Source organism: Daktulosphaira vitifoliae, unplaced genomic scaffold (assembly GCF_025091365.1).
Source record: "Daktulosphaira vitifoliae isolate Bord-2020 unplaced genomic scaffold, ASM2509136v1 Scaffold_95, whole genome shotgun sequence".
Taxonomy (NCBI): Eukaryota; Metazoa; Arthropoda; class Insecta; order Hemiptera; family Phylloxeridae; genus Daktulosphaira; species Daktulosphaira vitifoliae.
In genome coordinates, this window is record NW_026099664.1 from 22,061 (window position 1) to 38,512 (window position 16,452).

A 16,452-nucleotide genomic window follows, 5' to 3' on the forward strand; every position below is an offset into this window, starting at 1 on the left:
AAAAAAATTTTGCAAACACAAATAGATTTCTTTTATTTGTTTTCCTTCATAAGTACTGATATTATATGAGCACATGATCCCTTAGTTTTTACTAATAATTTGAATTTCGAAGTCTTCATCTGGTGAAGCTGATTCATCATTGCCAAACTAATTATTCTAACCACCATTACTAGTATGAATTGCATTTTCTTAATTCGTATCGATCTTTTGTATTTTTAATGATTTGAAATTGTTGAAATTTGCTTTACAAGTGTTATGTTTTTCAAAAAAAATTTATTTGTTTTATGAACCAATTATAAAATTACAATTACTGATTGTATAAATAGTACAATTTTGTGAAATATAAAATTACATATTAAGATATTCAATGTTTACATGTTGACATGGTGTAATTAAATATGTATAATATAAAAATATTAAGTATGGTAATTGAATATTTCATTAACTCATTTAAATCATTAAAGAAAGTTTTGCTTTCATATGATTTGTATATTTATAATAATTTATAAATTATGAATAATTTACATATAAGTAATATAATGTGTAATATTTATTTGACTTAAAAATAAAGAAAGTATACATTTTTTGATATGAAAATTTTTTTTTTATGTTAGTAATACAATGTTAAACCTTTTTTAAGTGATGATAATAATTATATTAAATATTAACCACCAGGGTCAAAAATAAAAATGACATGCTTAATGCAAATCATTTTCATGATGTATTTAACAAAAGAATGTGTGTAGTTTTGAAAAGACCAATAATATTTATTTAAAGAATTATAAAATATACTTTTAGAATATAAAATGTTTCTTCTAAAATTAATACTTTTCATATAAGAATTTAAGTTATAATTGTAAAGTACAGGTTTACCTAATAAAAATGAAATCATTTTATTAAATATATTTTGCAAACTTATAGTTTTAAAATCTTGAGTTATTTTCATAGTATTACGAATGTAATAAAAATAAGTCGAATCTAATTTCAAACGACTTGATGGTTTCACATATACCTGTAAAAACTTACAATTGAATTGTATAATGTTAAAATGTTGAACATTTTCAATGACCTTTAATAAATTTATTTTACTTTGGATTAACATATGATTTTTTTCATTTTTATTATTTGAATTTTTGTCTGAAATGACTAAAGAATTTGAATAAAGGTTTTTGATATTAATTAATGCTGGTGCTATAAAATTGAAATTTTCTACTTGTTTGTTTGACTCTACTTTTTGTGTTAAACTATTAGATTTATTTAAATTTGGAAAAATAAAATTCTCAATTACATTTTCTTCATCTGCTGCTTTAATTGCAACAATATCATTAAACTGTAAATTATTATATGGTGTTATTATTTTAGAGACTTGTTTGTGATCAGAACTAATTAAATGAGATAACATATTAATTGTTTTGTCTTCCATATCTACAACGGCTGGCTTACTTTCATGTGTATGCGTATTAGTGTTTAAAATTGTGTTATTTAGTTTTTCATTATGTTTTGTTTTTATTGACAAATTATTTTCATTAATGATTAAATTATTAATGCCAATATTATTGTCAACATCATTGGCAATATTATTGTATTGTTTTTTGTTTATGTGTTTAAAAATAGATTCTTTTAAATTGTCTATAGATTCAAATTCTGTAAAATTTATTGTTTTTAAAGGAATATCTCTTGATGGTTTATTTGATTGTGTTCCTGGAATCCAGTGTGTATTTTTATCTACATTGTATAGGACTATAGGTGGGCGATTACCTAAACCATAAATGATTCCAGTTTTATCTGTATCATTAAAGATATATGTGTCATGATTGTAATAATTTGCAATAGCTGCTAATTCATCGTCACTAAACCAATAATTAGGTAAATCAGATAATTCTAAAAGTTCTAAAATTTCAAATACTGAAGTTACTTTTTCAGTTTTCCCGTCATTAAGTGCATTAATAATTGCAAAAAACCCACAATTGTTTTCACTATAAATATTTTCTCCCTTTTTATAATATTTAAAAATGTTTAAGTTAATATTATTATTCTGATTATAATTATTGACTTTGCTATTGACATTATCACTATTGTGAATATGATTACTAGTGTCGTTTAAATTTCTATCATCGTAAAATTGTTTAATTGTATTTATGACTGAAATATGCTCTTTAGTTTTCCAATCATTAGTAATATATTCATTATCTTTATGACATATTAAAACATTAATACTAGTATTTAAGAAAATAGAACAGATCATCTGTTTAATTATAGTCCATTCTTTTTTATCTAGACCTGATGCTATTCTAGGCATTGCAATATGATTATCATGATGTTTTATCATTTGAATTTTTAAATTGTTTAAAGCCTTTTCAATATTCACATATTCTGGCTTTTCGAAATAATAATTTTTTGTAATTAAAAAATAAATAATTCTACCATTAGTGCAGACTGGAATAGCATCACCTATCTTTGGTTTTAATTTATATAAAGTTGGAGCCATATTACCATATTTGTTACATATCTCCAAGGCTATGCCATTACTCATTTTAAGATCAACTGAAATACAATGTGCTATTGAATAATAATCATACACTGTAAACAGATCCATTACTTTTTCAGTAAAATTAGAATTTAATTGATTAAGATTTAAATTATTGTCCAAATATATAGGTAATTGAATTTGATCATTCAAACACATTGTTTGTCTATCAAAATCAATGACACAATTGTTTTTGTCTAAAAATTCATTTCCAAGAATAATCATGCAAGATAAGTTTTTTACTACGAAAACTTTAATGATAAAATCTATTGATTCTATATTTAAGATAATATTTGTTGTTCCTAAAATATTTAATGGTCTATTGTCAGGACCACATATATTTGAAAAATATTGTGATTTGATCTGATTGTTTGAAATTAAAGTATGTGTTACGCAACATATATTTGATCCCGTGTCAATGGTGATAGGCATTTTAATATCATTAAATAAAGCATAAAAATGTAAAGCAATAGGAACGTGACTTTCTTGAGTCACATTATTTATAATATTGTGTGCTGATTTAAAAGGTAAACTGTTTTCTTCAGCACTATCGTTTAACCTAGAAATTAGTTTTTTGAATTTTTTGGACAGTTACGAGCTGTATGGCCCATAAGGTCACATAATTGACATTTTGTTTTGTTAATATTATAAAAACAGTTTTCTGAATTGTGATTACTCCTAGCACAATAATTACATTTTAAAGTATTTGATTTGTAATTCTGTGAATTACGATTCATCTGAAAGTTATTGTTATTTTGAAAATTTTCCCTTTGATTAAACTGTGGTCTGTAAATTTGTTGAGAATTACTTTTAAATTGTGAAAAATTTCGATCATTATTTTTGAATTTTGAATAATTATTATTATGTAATTTGATATTTCGATTATAATTATCATAAGGTATATATTGCTTTTGAAATTGATCGTAATTTGATGAAAAGTTATTTTTAGAACTATTATTATTTTGAAATTGATTATTGTTATAGCATGGTGAATTATTATTAAATTTATTACTATTTTGAAATTGATTTTTATAACGTGAATCGTTATTATTATTCTGAAATTGATTATTTCTTTGTAAAAACTTGTTAGATGAGTTATTATAATTTTGAAATTGCCTATTAATAGGTATAAGATTAATATGTTCATTAAAAAATCGTTCTTGATTTTGTTTTAAATTTTGAAATTCCTCTATTAATTTTTTTAAATCATCATTCTCGTTATTCTGGGTAATTTTATTAATTTTTTCATTAATTATAGATTGTTTGATTTCAGACGGACTTTTAGCTGTTTCTCCAGTAATCATAAATTCAACCATCTCATATTTCTGAATGTTTCTTTTTAACTCGTCTAAATTATTATTGTCTAAAATACTAACGTATCTCGCAATGCTTGGTTTGAGACCTTTCATAACATTTCTCACTATTTCGCTACCTAACATATTAGCATCAATTCTTTTACACAAAGCTTCCATATCATTAATATAAGCAACTGTTTGTTCATCATCTAACTGTTTTCTTTTTTCTAATAAAATACGTAACATATCATTCTGAGCAATGGGTTCAAATTCATTCCTAAACTTTTTCTCTAATTCATTCCAGGGTAATTTTAATGACTCAATATTATCATAAAAAGTTAATGCTGAGCCTTGTAAAAATGCAACTAAATATTGCGGTTTTTCATTATCTGACCAATTATTAATTAACGCTGCTCTATTAAATGTTTTTAAGAATGAGTCTACGCGTTCATTTATTCCACCCGAAAATGTAGTTGGTTTGAAAAATAAATTTTTATTCATGTTGAAATTATTAGTTACTTTGGGTGAATTTGAATTTTGATCAATAATATTTTTATTATTAGTTTGCGTTAGTGTTTTAGGTAGAAAAAACCAAAATAGCCTAACTTTTAATTCTGATACAGTGCCTGTGGTAGATAACTTTCTTAATTCAAGTTCTTTAATAAGATCGGGTCTTTTTAAACTATTAATCCATTCTAATGTTTTTTTGTATTCGTCTGGAATACCTTGTATCTCAATTAATTCTACTTCCTCTGACATAACTCTAAATATTCCCTTATACAATTTTATTCTCAAATTCTGTATTATTCAAATAAATTGATTCTCAACTCGTAATTTTTCTTTTTTATTTCAAAATGTTAATTTAAATAATTTTAAGTTACGCGCAATTTTAAATATAAAATTCAATTTATATAATAAGCCTATTTAATTTTTTTAAATTTAAACGACTTTTAATGTAAGAGCAATAGTAGGGTGAAAAAAGGGATTTTGGTTCCCCCCGCTTCACCCACCCACCACACCGCATGTGATGTAGGTGAAGAGGTGTGGAGGGGGGAATAAATCCAACGTAAACTAACATAATGCAATGGGAGAGGGAACGTTGAAACCCAACGTAAACTAACCTAAGGCAGTTGAGGAACCTCTCCTATTCCACCAAGTCTTATGATAGGGGGGTAATGAAACACGACGTTAACTAACACAACTTGTCGCGCACCTAAATTATGCTCAGCCATATAGTATATACGTAATATCGTTTTTTGACGAAAAAAAAAAAATGCATTTTCCAGGTAAGTTATACGGTTACGGTGAAAAGTATGAATTTTAAACGTCCAATCCGTTATTTTGATATGCGACATGCATATATTTAGATAAAGTCTGTACGTAAAATGTTAATTTTACCTAATTTGTAAAAAAAAAAAAATTAGTTCGAAACATTGTGTGCCAGATGGCTGTATTGATGATTATACTATAGCACTCGAGATAAATACAGCAGATGGCTTAACGCGGCGTCGATGTCGCCGTCAATTACATTAATTTTTAATATACGATCTATAAGTTTGACCGTTATTGGTATAGTGAATAATAAATCAGTATTTTTTTTTTTNTGTTGGATCGCCACAAATAGTTTTATATAATTTTTTTTAAATAGTTAAATATAGTAATTAATACGATTACTACAATAGTCATTAACTGTTATATAAAATATCGACCACATAGTCTGTTAAACAAGAATAAAATACAATAAATTTATTTACTTTTGCACACTGTGCAAAAAAATACAAAAATAATTAACATACCATATTACAATAATAATAAGATGTTTTAGTATGCCATTGTGGTGCACTATCCTACAATGGATCCACGTTTTTTCGTCCGACATTGTAAGTTGTCGGACACGGTAATGGTAAACTTCGAAGAAGACTAAAAAGTGACAAAGCGGCTTATTATCACATAAGAGAGATTATAACAGTATTTAGGATAAGCAGTGCTCGAATTGGAGGGGTGCGCAGGGGGACGTAGATCCTCTACTTTTTTTAAAATTTTTTTGCGCACCCCAACTACTTTTTTTATTGGGACGGGAGGACGGTGGAAAATACGACCTCTTTTTTTTTTTTTTAAATATAGATTTAAATTGTGATCAATTTTATAATTTAAAATATTTTGTAATAAACAAATTTTTTATAATTAATATGATATGATATTTCATTATAGTGTGATAATGAAATATGATTTATTAATAAATACTAAATAAAGTAATGAGTAAAAAAAAAAAAAAGGTCTTCAAATGCTAGGGACGCAGTTTTCAAATTGTTTAGTTGAGCTCCCCTACTTATTTTTGGCCAATTCGAGCACTGAGGATAAGGATAACAGATGGTAGGAACAATTCATTCATATAATAAATAAACATTTGTATATGTGTAACACTAAATTTACAAATGCACGCCGCGCACAATTTGAATATATTACCCCGTGACTTTATGCGTTTTATAATTTTATTACGTTACAAAGTATTATAAGAATGATTTATTTAGATCAATAATAAGATATAAGACTGATTTATCAATTTTTATTATAACTATTAAAAATAGTTTGAAACGAACAAAATATTACTTTAACAATTTTAGAGAGTGATAAATTATGATAAGATATGTATATTTTCTTATTGATACACGAGGCTGATTATTATTACAAAATTGTTCTAAATAATTGTAATTTGATCAGTATCTCATTCAATTTTTAATTTAAAGAAAACTGGTCAACTCTATTTTAAGGTTAATAAAATTAAGTGTTTAAAAGTATTTCATATTTTGTTAAAAATAATTTATTTAATTGCTACATTTTGTAACACTTTTCGTTTTACATATTAAAAATACAAATCGTTACATTTTATTTTTATTTTTAACATTATTACAATGAATATTTAGGTATTCTTAAATTAATTAAATAAATTTTAAAAAACCCAGCACAGGGGGGTCACTACACAGTGGTGACGTGCCATAGTTGATTCAAGTATAATGATATCTGACAGTGATTAAAATCACTATAAAAAAATTACGATTCGATGCAAATCTTAAGATAGTGTTTAATTTTAAAAAAATTGGTGTTTTATTCCAAAAGCTACATAATCTGCTAGTTCCTTATTAATATCTTGATTAAGATAAAGTATGTCGAATGAAAAATGGATTATTAAAAAATATTATTTCTCATACAAAAATTGTGTTGATTCATACACTTTTCAATAAGTTATAGCATTATAAAGTAAAAAATGTAAATTATGAAATCGAGAATTTTCACACAAAAATGGCATTCGGTAGCCATTTTCGCCATGAAGACAAGTCCAGAGGTCAAATTTTTTTTTTCAAATTAAAGTATATTACATTAGCTTTAATTTAAGATATATATAAAAGTGTCAGACCTTCCGGAACACTTTTAAAAGTTAAATTGAAAAAGTAAATTTGTTGTGAAAAAGTTGTCATTTTAAACCCCCCATGTGGCCAGGTTAAGTGTCAGATTTACAAAAAAAATATACCAAATGATAAGTAAAGACATCAAGCATCTATATACAAAAAAAAATTATATTAATATGTTCATTTTTAAAAAAGTTACGGCAGTTTTTATTAAAAAAAAGTGAAAAAAAATTAGAAAATTAGCGATTTTTAAATTTGTAATTATTTTGGAGGTTTCCCCCATTAACGGGGAACGAGGGAAATTTTTTCAATTTTTGAGGGTAATGTCTTCAACTAGATATGATTTTTGATCTTTTGACGTATCGTTGAAAGAAATCAGTTCGGTGAGAGCTGAGAAAAAGTAGTAACAAAAAAAAAAAAACACATAGTAAAACCAATACCTTCTCAGCTTCGCATCGAAGCTAAAATTATATTATTTATCTTTTATTTAATCATAATACTATTTTATATTTTTTCATATATATTTCTGGGATTAATTATTATTATACTTTTTACGTTTATTGCATATATAATATAAAACTTTCTATGCACGCATATTGTCAATCCTAATATGTTTAATTCACATATATCCTAAAAATTGTTGAACATTTTGTAATAAAGGAAATGATTTATTTTTAAATTTTTCTACTTCCAAATCCTGATTATCAGAAGTTGTATTTTCGTTATAAGAAAAGCCTAGATTAGTATACAATTTTGTAGTCATCTTCTGAATTTTTTTTTTAATGTGTACTTCTAAAAATTCGAAATACTCACAAGTTACATCATTTGACTCTTTAAACGATTATATTTTGAAAAATCATCATTTAAACAAGCTTTTATGTTACCAATGTTACAGTTTCGGAGTATTTTAATTAAATTATGATCCTTTTGCATGTAGAGATAAAACTTTTTCTCTAAATTTGAAACACATGACATATTATCTATATTTNGATAAAACTTTTTCTCTAAATTTGAAACACATGTCACATTATCTATATTTATTTCACTGTTTACCGATTCAACAAATTCTATTAATTCTTGTAAAATAAACGGGTTGGTTTCGATGTCTAACAAATTCATTAGGAAATTTATTGCACTAATAAAACGTTTTATAAGTTCGACAGAAATCTCAATACTTGATTTTAATAAATTCACACAAGGATCGAAAAAAATGTCTTCGTTTGGAATATAAGTCATCATATGACATTCGTGATTCAAGCCTTTTAAGTGAACCACGGACCCATGCAAAACTTATGGTATATTCATTATTAATAAGCCATATTGTTTCTTTTAGTTTTTGTTCAACATTATTTTCGACGACGATGTGGTCTATGAAACATTTTTCTACATTAAATAATAGTGAATTTACTGTAAGATAATTTCTACTGTGTCTATCAAATGCTGTCAAATGCTGCATTGAAACATCCCACTTGCTTTTTTGTAAAAATGAATTTAAAAAGTTTATTGCATACTTTTTATCAGTTGCGTTGACAACTAAGATAAATACAAAGATGTAATAATTCATTCTTAGTTAGTGATTAATATGTAATTATTGAAAAACACAGTTGTTATTTTTAAATACTTATGACACACAATTAAGTTTAATTAAAAATTAATTTTTTTCTAATCGCAAAATGAACTATTTGATTAAGTGAATGGCGTACTATGTAATGTAAAATAAACCACGTCACAATTTGTCGTAGAATACAGTTGTTATTAACAGTGTGTTCAATTAATTTATAATAAATTTACACCGATAAAAAATGTTTTTTTATTTTTATTTTCGTATTTAAAATATTCTGTATTTCAGTCTCCATACTAGCAAAACTATTGTTTACACCATTAAAGTTAAGTTATTGGTAAATTTTTCTATTTATAAAATTTTCCATTTTTAATTTCAAAATTAAAAAATAAATTGTCTACAAGTTTTTCACATAGATGAAGAAATCTTCTTGTCTTTTTCTTTTTCGTTATACTAAAATCATTGAACTGAATTATCACAAATCTTCGTTTGTACAATCAGTCAACCACCCAAAAATTATAGACAGACTTAGAATCATTTAAAAATATTCTAAAAATGCCCTGGTTGTAATGGTATCAGCACTTCACACTCATATAACTAAAATTATATCAACTCAAAAAGGAATAATACAAATTCTCGTTAGTAATAAAATAAAGCGACCCATTTAACTTTTGAAAGTCACATTAAGCATAAATTGTTTCTTATATTTATTTTTATAATTAAAATTATTTATAAAAACCCTTAAAAATTGAAAAAAATTCCCTCGTTCCCCGTAAATGGGGGAAACCTCCAAAAAAATTACAAATTTAAAAATCGCTAATTTTCGACATTTTTTCAATTTTTTTTACTTAAAAGTGCCATAACTTTTTCAAAAATGAACATATCAATATAATTCTTTTTTATATAGATGCATAATATCATTACCTTTCATTTGGTATATTTTTTTCATAAATTTAACCCTTAACCTGCCCACAAGGGGGGATTTAAAATGACAACTTTTTCACAAAAAATTAATTTTTTTAACTTAAATTTTGAAAATGTTCCGGAAGTTCTGACACTTTTATATATATTTTAAATTAAAGCTAATGTNGGGGGAAACCTCCAAAAAAATTACAAATTTAAAAATCGCTAATTTTCGAAATTTTTTCAATTTTTTTTACTTTAAAGTGCCATAACTTTTTCAAAAATAAACATATCAATATAATTCTTTTTTATATAGATGCATAATATCATTACCTTTCATTTGGTATATTTTTTTCATAAATTTAACCCTTAACCTGCCCACAAGAGGGGATTTAAAATGACAACTTTTTCACAAAAAATTAATTTTTTCAACTTGATTTTTGAAAATGTTCCGGAAGGTTTGACACTTTTATATATATCTTAAATTAAAGCTAATGTAATAATCTTTATTATGAAAAAAAAAAATTTCGGACTTTATCTTATCTTCACGGTGAAAATGGCTACTGAATGCTATTTTTGTGTGAAAATTTTCGATTTTGTATTTTCCATTTTTAACTTTATTATGCTATAACTTTTTGAAAAATGTATGAATCATTACAATTTTTTTATGAGAAGTAGTATTTATATAGATCTTTCATTCGACATACTGTTTTTTTAAATCGGACCATTTCCCTAAATACAGGGGGGATTCAAAACATAAAAATGCATATAGAAAGTAGAACTTTTTCAACGTAACTTTTGAAAGTGTTCCGGAAGGTCTGACACTTTTATATATATCTTAAATTAAAGCTAATGTAATATACTTTATAATGGTAAAAAAAAATTTCGGACTTTATTTTATCTTCATGGTGAAAACAGACATTAAACTTAATAAAAAAAATACGATTTTTGTAAAAAATTCTTTTTTATATTTTTAACTTTATAATGCTATAACTTTTCGAAAGATCTATGGATCAATATAATTCTTTTTTTTGTAGATGCATGATGTCTTTACCTATCATTTGGTATAATTTTTTTATAAATCTGACATTTTACCTGCCTACAAGGGGGGATTCAAAATGACAACTTTTTCACAAAAAATTCACTTTTTCAACTTAAATTTTGAAAGTGTTCCGGAAAGTCTGGCACTTTTATATATATCTTAAATTAAAGCTAATGTAATATACTTTATCATGGAAAAAAAAAATTTCGGACTTTATTTTATCTTCATGGTGAAAACAGACATTAAACTTAATAAAAAAAATACGATTTTTGTAAAAAAATTCTTTTTTATATTTTTAACTTTATAATGCTATAACTTCTCGAAAGATGTATGGATCAATATAATTCTTTTTTTTGTAGATGCATGATGTCTTTACCTATCATTTGGTATATTTTTTTTATAAATCTGACTTTTTACCTGCCTACAGGGGGGGATTCAAAATGACAACTTTTTCACAAAAAATTGACTTTTTCAACTTAAATTTTGAAAGTGTTCCGGAAAGTCTGACACTTTTATATATATATTAAATTAAAGCTAATGTAATCTACTTTATTATGTAAAAAAAAAATTTCGGACTTTATTTTGTCTTCACGGTGAAAATGGCTACCAAATGCTATTATTGTGTGAAAATTCTCAATTTTATTTTTTACATTTTTAACTTTATAATGCTATAACTTATTGAAAAGTGTATTGATCAATGTAATTTTTTTATGGGAAATACTATTTTTTAATAATCCCTTTTTCATTCGACATACTTTATCTTAATCAGGATATTAATAAGGAACTAGCAGTTTATGAAGCTTTTGGAATAATCCACCAATTTTTTAAAATTAAACACTATCTAAAGATTTGCATCGAAGCATTTTTTTTTGATAGTGATTTTAATCACTGTCAGATATCATTATACTTGATCCATCTATGCCACGTCACCACTGTGCCGCGACCCCCCTGTGCTGGGTTTTTTTATTTTATTTTCTATATAATTAAAAATGTTATGTATTGTTTTTCATAAATAAATAAATTAATATGATTATTATCATACTTGAAAAAGCTGTCGTTAGTGTTTCAAGTACTTTATTAATAAAAAAAAATGTATCTTAGTACAGTACCAAGTATTTTATGTTGAATTGAAAATGTATTTTGGAGGGGTGGTGTATAGATTAATACATAGTAAATAAAACATTACTAAATAGACCAAAATATTTTTATTTTCAAACTATAAATTATTATTATTATACATTATTACATTGCATATGCTTTTATCTTTTATGACATTATGGAGAGATGACATATATCATTTTTCCAACTATGCCTATTTCTCTCAATTTGCATGTTCAGACAAGACTAATAAAAGCTATGTTTAGTATGTTTCATAATTAAATGTATGAATGAAAAATATAAAAATAAACAATAAAATTTTATTTCTAGACTGGTATTAACATGTTAAAATATTATACCAACTCTTATGTCTATAAGATAATACAAATATTAAAATGAAGCACATTCTTCTTCAACATATCATAGGGTATAGTTGATATATTTGATTGTTTGTTTTTGATAGTTTTATTTTATTTATTTAACAATGAATCGTAGATAAGTGATATTTGGTATCATTTTACAATAATTGATAATACTAGATTTGCAAAATGTAATATTGACTATTGTGGTTTTTGTTTTTACTGATATAACTGTATTTGCCGTATTAGATATTGATATCTGGTAACTGGATAAGCGTTGATAACAGAAACATTTTAGACGCTTAACAGCTAATGCGGAATGCGCATTATCAATTACCATACATAACACCAAGCCTGCCGCTCTATAGCTTCTGCTATTTTCCATTATATTATGTGTTATAATATAGTAGCAGTGTAGCAGTTATAATACAGTGTAGACTGTTGAAAAACATAAATTACGAAATTTAGCAATTGTTGAATAGACTATTAGATTGTTGAATATACATGCTTTTGGGGGACTATATTTTATTGAGAGATCGACACCAGTAGTTTTTAAATCTTCCTCTGGCCAGGCCAAAACAAGATTCAAAAATATTTATATCTATGTAGAAGATTTATCAAGGTGGTATTGTAGTGGCCTAATGTGTCCCGGCGCTAGCTCCTTGAAAGGATGCGGCACATTAATCACCAAGACAAAAATTAAACACTAAAAATATATTCGTAAGTTTCTTTGTGTTGTTTGCCGGTACGATGTTCGTTAAAACAAAGACATTAAGCTCAATGTTTAGCTACTTAATAAGAAATGTTCACAATAGATTTTTACTCTTCGTATTACAATTACTAAGAGTTGCAATACAATTAATCCAATAAAATTATTATTAAATTAATTTAAATCTGAAGTAATGGTAACCTTTAGCTCACAATAAATATTTAGCATTAAATAAATATTTAAAGTTGGGTTGGGTTTATTATAAAAATTAAATAATTTCAAAATGTTACATGTATAAGATATAATTGACATTTATTTCCATGATAAGAAATATAAAAAATGTATTATTTAATAAACAAATAAATTTAAAATAAAAGATACACCAAAATACAATTTACATTAAATTTATTCCAAGTTCAGTTTAATTTTAAAAGAATTATTAAAAGTCCTAATTAAATAAAAAAAAAACTAAATCCCATAGAGTAAGAACCCTGAGCAGAATGTTGCATATTTTGTGTATTTTAAAATTACTAAAAGAACTAATTTAAATAGGAAAAAATGGGGTTTTATAGTCAGACGAGGGTAGTGTAAATATCCATAGTTAGAAGCTTTAGATTTTAATTAATTGTTAAATACATTTAAATTCATTTAATTTAGTAGAGAATCAATGTAGGTTTGGTTTATGTAAATTAAGAGACAATATAATTTCCAGTGAAATTGATCCAAATGAAATAAGTCAAAAATTAGTTGAATTTTTAAAATTAGATAAATCCATTATTACCTAGAACTATGATAAGTGTTGTACAAATTTCCACTCACTATTATTTTCATTAGAAAATCTTGAGGTATAAAATAACAAAATATTAATATTAATAATATCTCAATGCAGTGGCGGCTTGTGGCTTGGACGCCGGGACTATCGCACCCCCTACTAAAATTAATTAAAAGAAGATTATTAATTGTATGTTCTTAATTCTACATTTTTATTAAAAATGCAAATTTTTAAATAGTAAAATAGTTATAATACATTTGTTGTGTGCGAACATAAAAGTCGTTTATCNATTTGTCGTGTGCGAACATAAAAGTCGTTTACCTCACTATTTGCGGATATGCACACACGAGCAGTGTTTTGACGACCTATAGCGTCGTTCGAATAATATTTTGATTACTTGATAACGTTATGATTTATGCTTGTAGTCTACAATATTTTATTTTTAACATAACAATTAGTCGTTGAGTCATTCTCTGTTGTAGTTTTATATAGTAAGTGTTAACTCCTAATGCTTTTGATATCGATTATTAACTTTGGCAGTTATTAGCGTATTAAGTTTCACTTGTTGGTGAGTTAACGATTATAATTTAATTTCTTATCACACATTAGTTATTTGTTTTACACACATCACCAACCAGCTGTATTTTTTTTGGTGACTTAAACGCTCCTGTTATTGATTCTCAATTGTATGCTGTATCAGCATTACCGGTTGTGATTTTGGTTGCGTTTTTATACTTTTAAGGAGTATATTATATTGAACATCATTATGAGTCCAAATACTCCTCAAAAAGACACTTCAAGAGTTACTACTAGGTCTTCTCTAACTATCTCCTCCGGGAGGTCAGTTTATGGATCGTCCAATCGAGCTGACATGAGTAATAAAACCAATATGATCTCAAATGAAGATTTGATGGTTCTGTTAAAGGACTTAAAGGATGAAGTATTATCTTCCAATAAGGCAATGTCTGAACTGCTGGCTTCGCAATACAAAGACTTCAATGCTGACTCGTTGCGGGTTTCTAATCAAATGACTGAATTGAAGAAGGAAAATACTAGGCTTAGTAAAGAAATTGATGCACTGAAAAGTAAAGTTACAAGTTTGGAAAATTCAAGCTCAGTTGATACATCACAATCTGTAGTGTCACAAGTTATCCAAGAAACATTTGCGCGTGAAAAATGTCAGTCTAATTTGATTATATACGGAATTCCTGAATCTACGTCGACGGTTGTAATTGAGCGAATAGCTCATGACAAATTGACAATTGACAATATTCTTGTTTCACTTCCAAGTGCTGGTTCCCTGAACTTATAACTTGTCCGCCTTGGCAAACTCCGGGCAAATTCAACCCGCCCTATAAAAATTATTTTAAATAGTAAAGGAGATGCTTTATGCTTATTATCTGAGTTCAACTCTGCAAACACTCTGGTACTGCATTTCCTGATAATTTTCGAATGGTTAGTGATAGAACCCCACTTCAACGTAAATTGTTGCGTTCCTGTTATATGGAGCTTGAATAAAGAACTAAAGATGGTGAATCTTGACTACGTATAAATTATGAAGATGGATTGCTAAAAGTTGTTGTCAACCATTCAAAAAACGGAAGAATACGTCAACGGTAAGCAGTCAACCATTCTTAGCAACACCTCTATGTAATGGCTCAATATCTGGATTCTATCAAAACTGTCGTGGTTTAAGGAAAAAATTATTTAACTTTAACTGTAATGTATCATCTTTAAATTGTACTTTCATTGTTTTAACTGAAACATGGTTAACCGATAACTTTTTTGATTCTGAACTTGGTTTAATTAACTATAATATTTATAGGTGTGATAGATTAATTGGGTTGGATTGGGTTGGGTCAATTGTTTTAAACAATGGGAACATTATAAACATTAGTGAACACTTTGTATATTACTATTTAGTCAGTAGAAAAAAACGAAACTAGGAGATTTAGGACCATGTAAATAAAGACTACTAATCTAAACTTAAAATAATAACATATTATTGAAAACGTGTACATTTGATTATATTTAAGTAATACACTGGCACGTCCGGCAGTAACGGTCAGACCCGTTCGGATTTTACAATGTTCACACAGGTAGATAATAGCCGCCCGATAAAGATACACATAATTAACATAAGACCGATGATAAAGATTACAACAAAATTGTAATTTTATACTAATCAAAATAGAAATTACAATCGTTGAGAACGGCAATTTTTTATTTGTATCGCAATTTCAAATAAATTTAATTTGATACTATAGACGACTAAACTTATTATCTAGATACTTTTTCTAGAAACTCAATTATTTTTTTTTTAATTTATGATAATGTTCTAGAATAACTGTATCCTCCTAACTTGTACCAAATGAAAGTTTAAAAAAAATAATATGACAATTAAAAAAAATTTGTCTATAATCGGCAAATTTCAAATTATTTTAATGATATAAAAATTTTTGGGTACAATTTTTTTTCTAAGTAGCAACAGACGTATAGAGGGGCTTCAACACCATTATCTCTAATTCCATTATCTCCAAAATTTTCGATAGTGAGATAAATCACTATTTGATTTTCGTGAATAAACTATGCGTNCTATTTGATTTTCATGAATAAACTATGCATAATCTAAACAGTACCTTTTTTTAACAGGGAATTATATTTTCATAAATAGAAATAATCGAAGTAAGTCATCCATCTAAAAGTGTGTAATTGCAATTTTTTTAATAAGTGGTAACAAACGTATTTAGTGCTCGACTTCAAAAATATACTCTAAAAC

General features: G+C 26.0%; 1 protein-coding gene across 1 annotated transcript in view; it reads right to left on the reverse strand.

Moving 5' to 3' along the window:
- LOC126909054 (uncharacterized) overlaps positions 1-5,982 on the reverse strand; it is a 15,583-nt gene extending 9,601 nt beyond the window's left edge. The window contains exon 1 of the mRNA XM_050691423.1: positions 5,619-5,982. The gene's annotated coding sequence lies outside the window, so the exon portion shown is untranslated. The remainder of the gene's footprint in view (positions 1-5,618) is intronic.
- Positions 5,983-16,452: the final 10,470 nt, after the last annotated feature.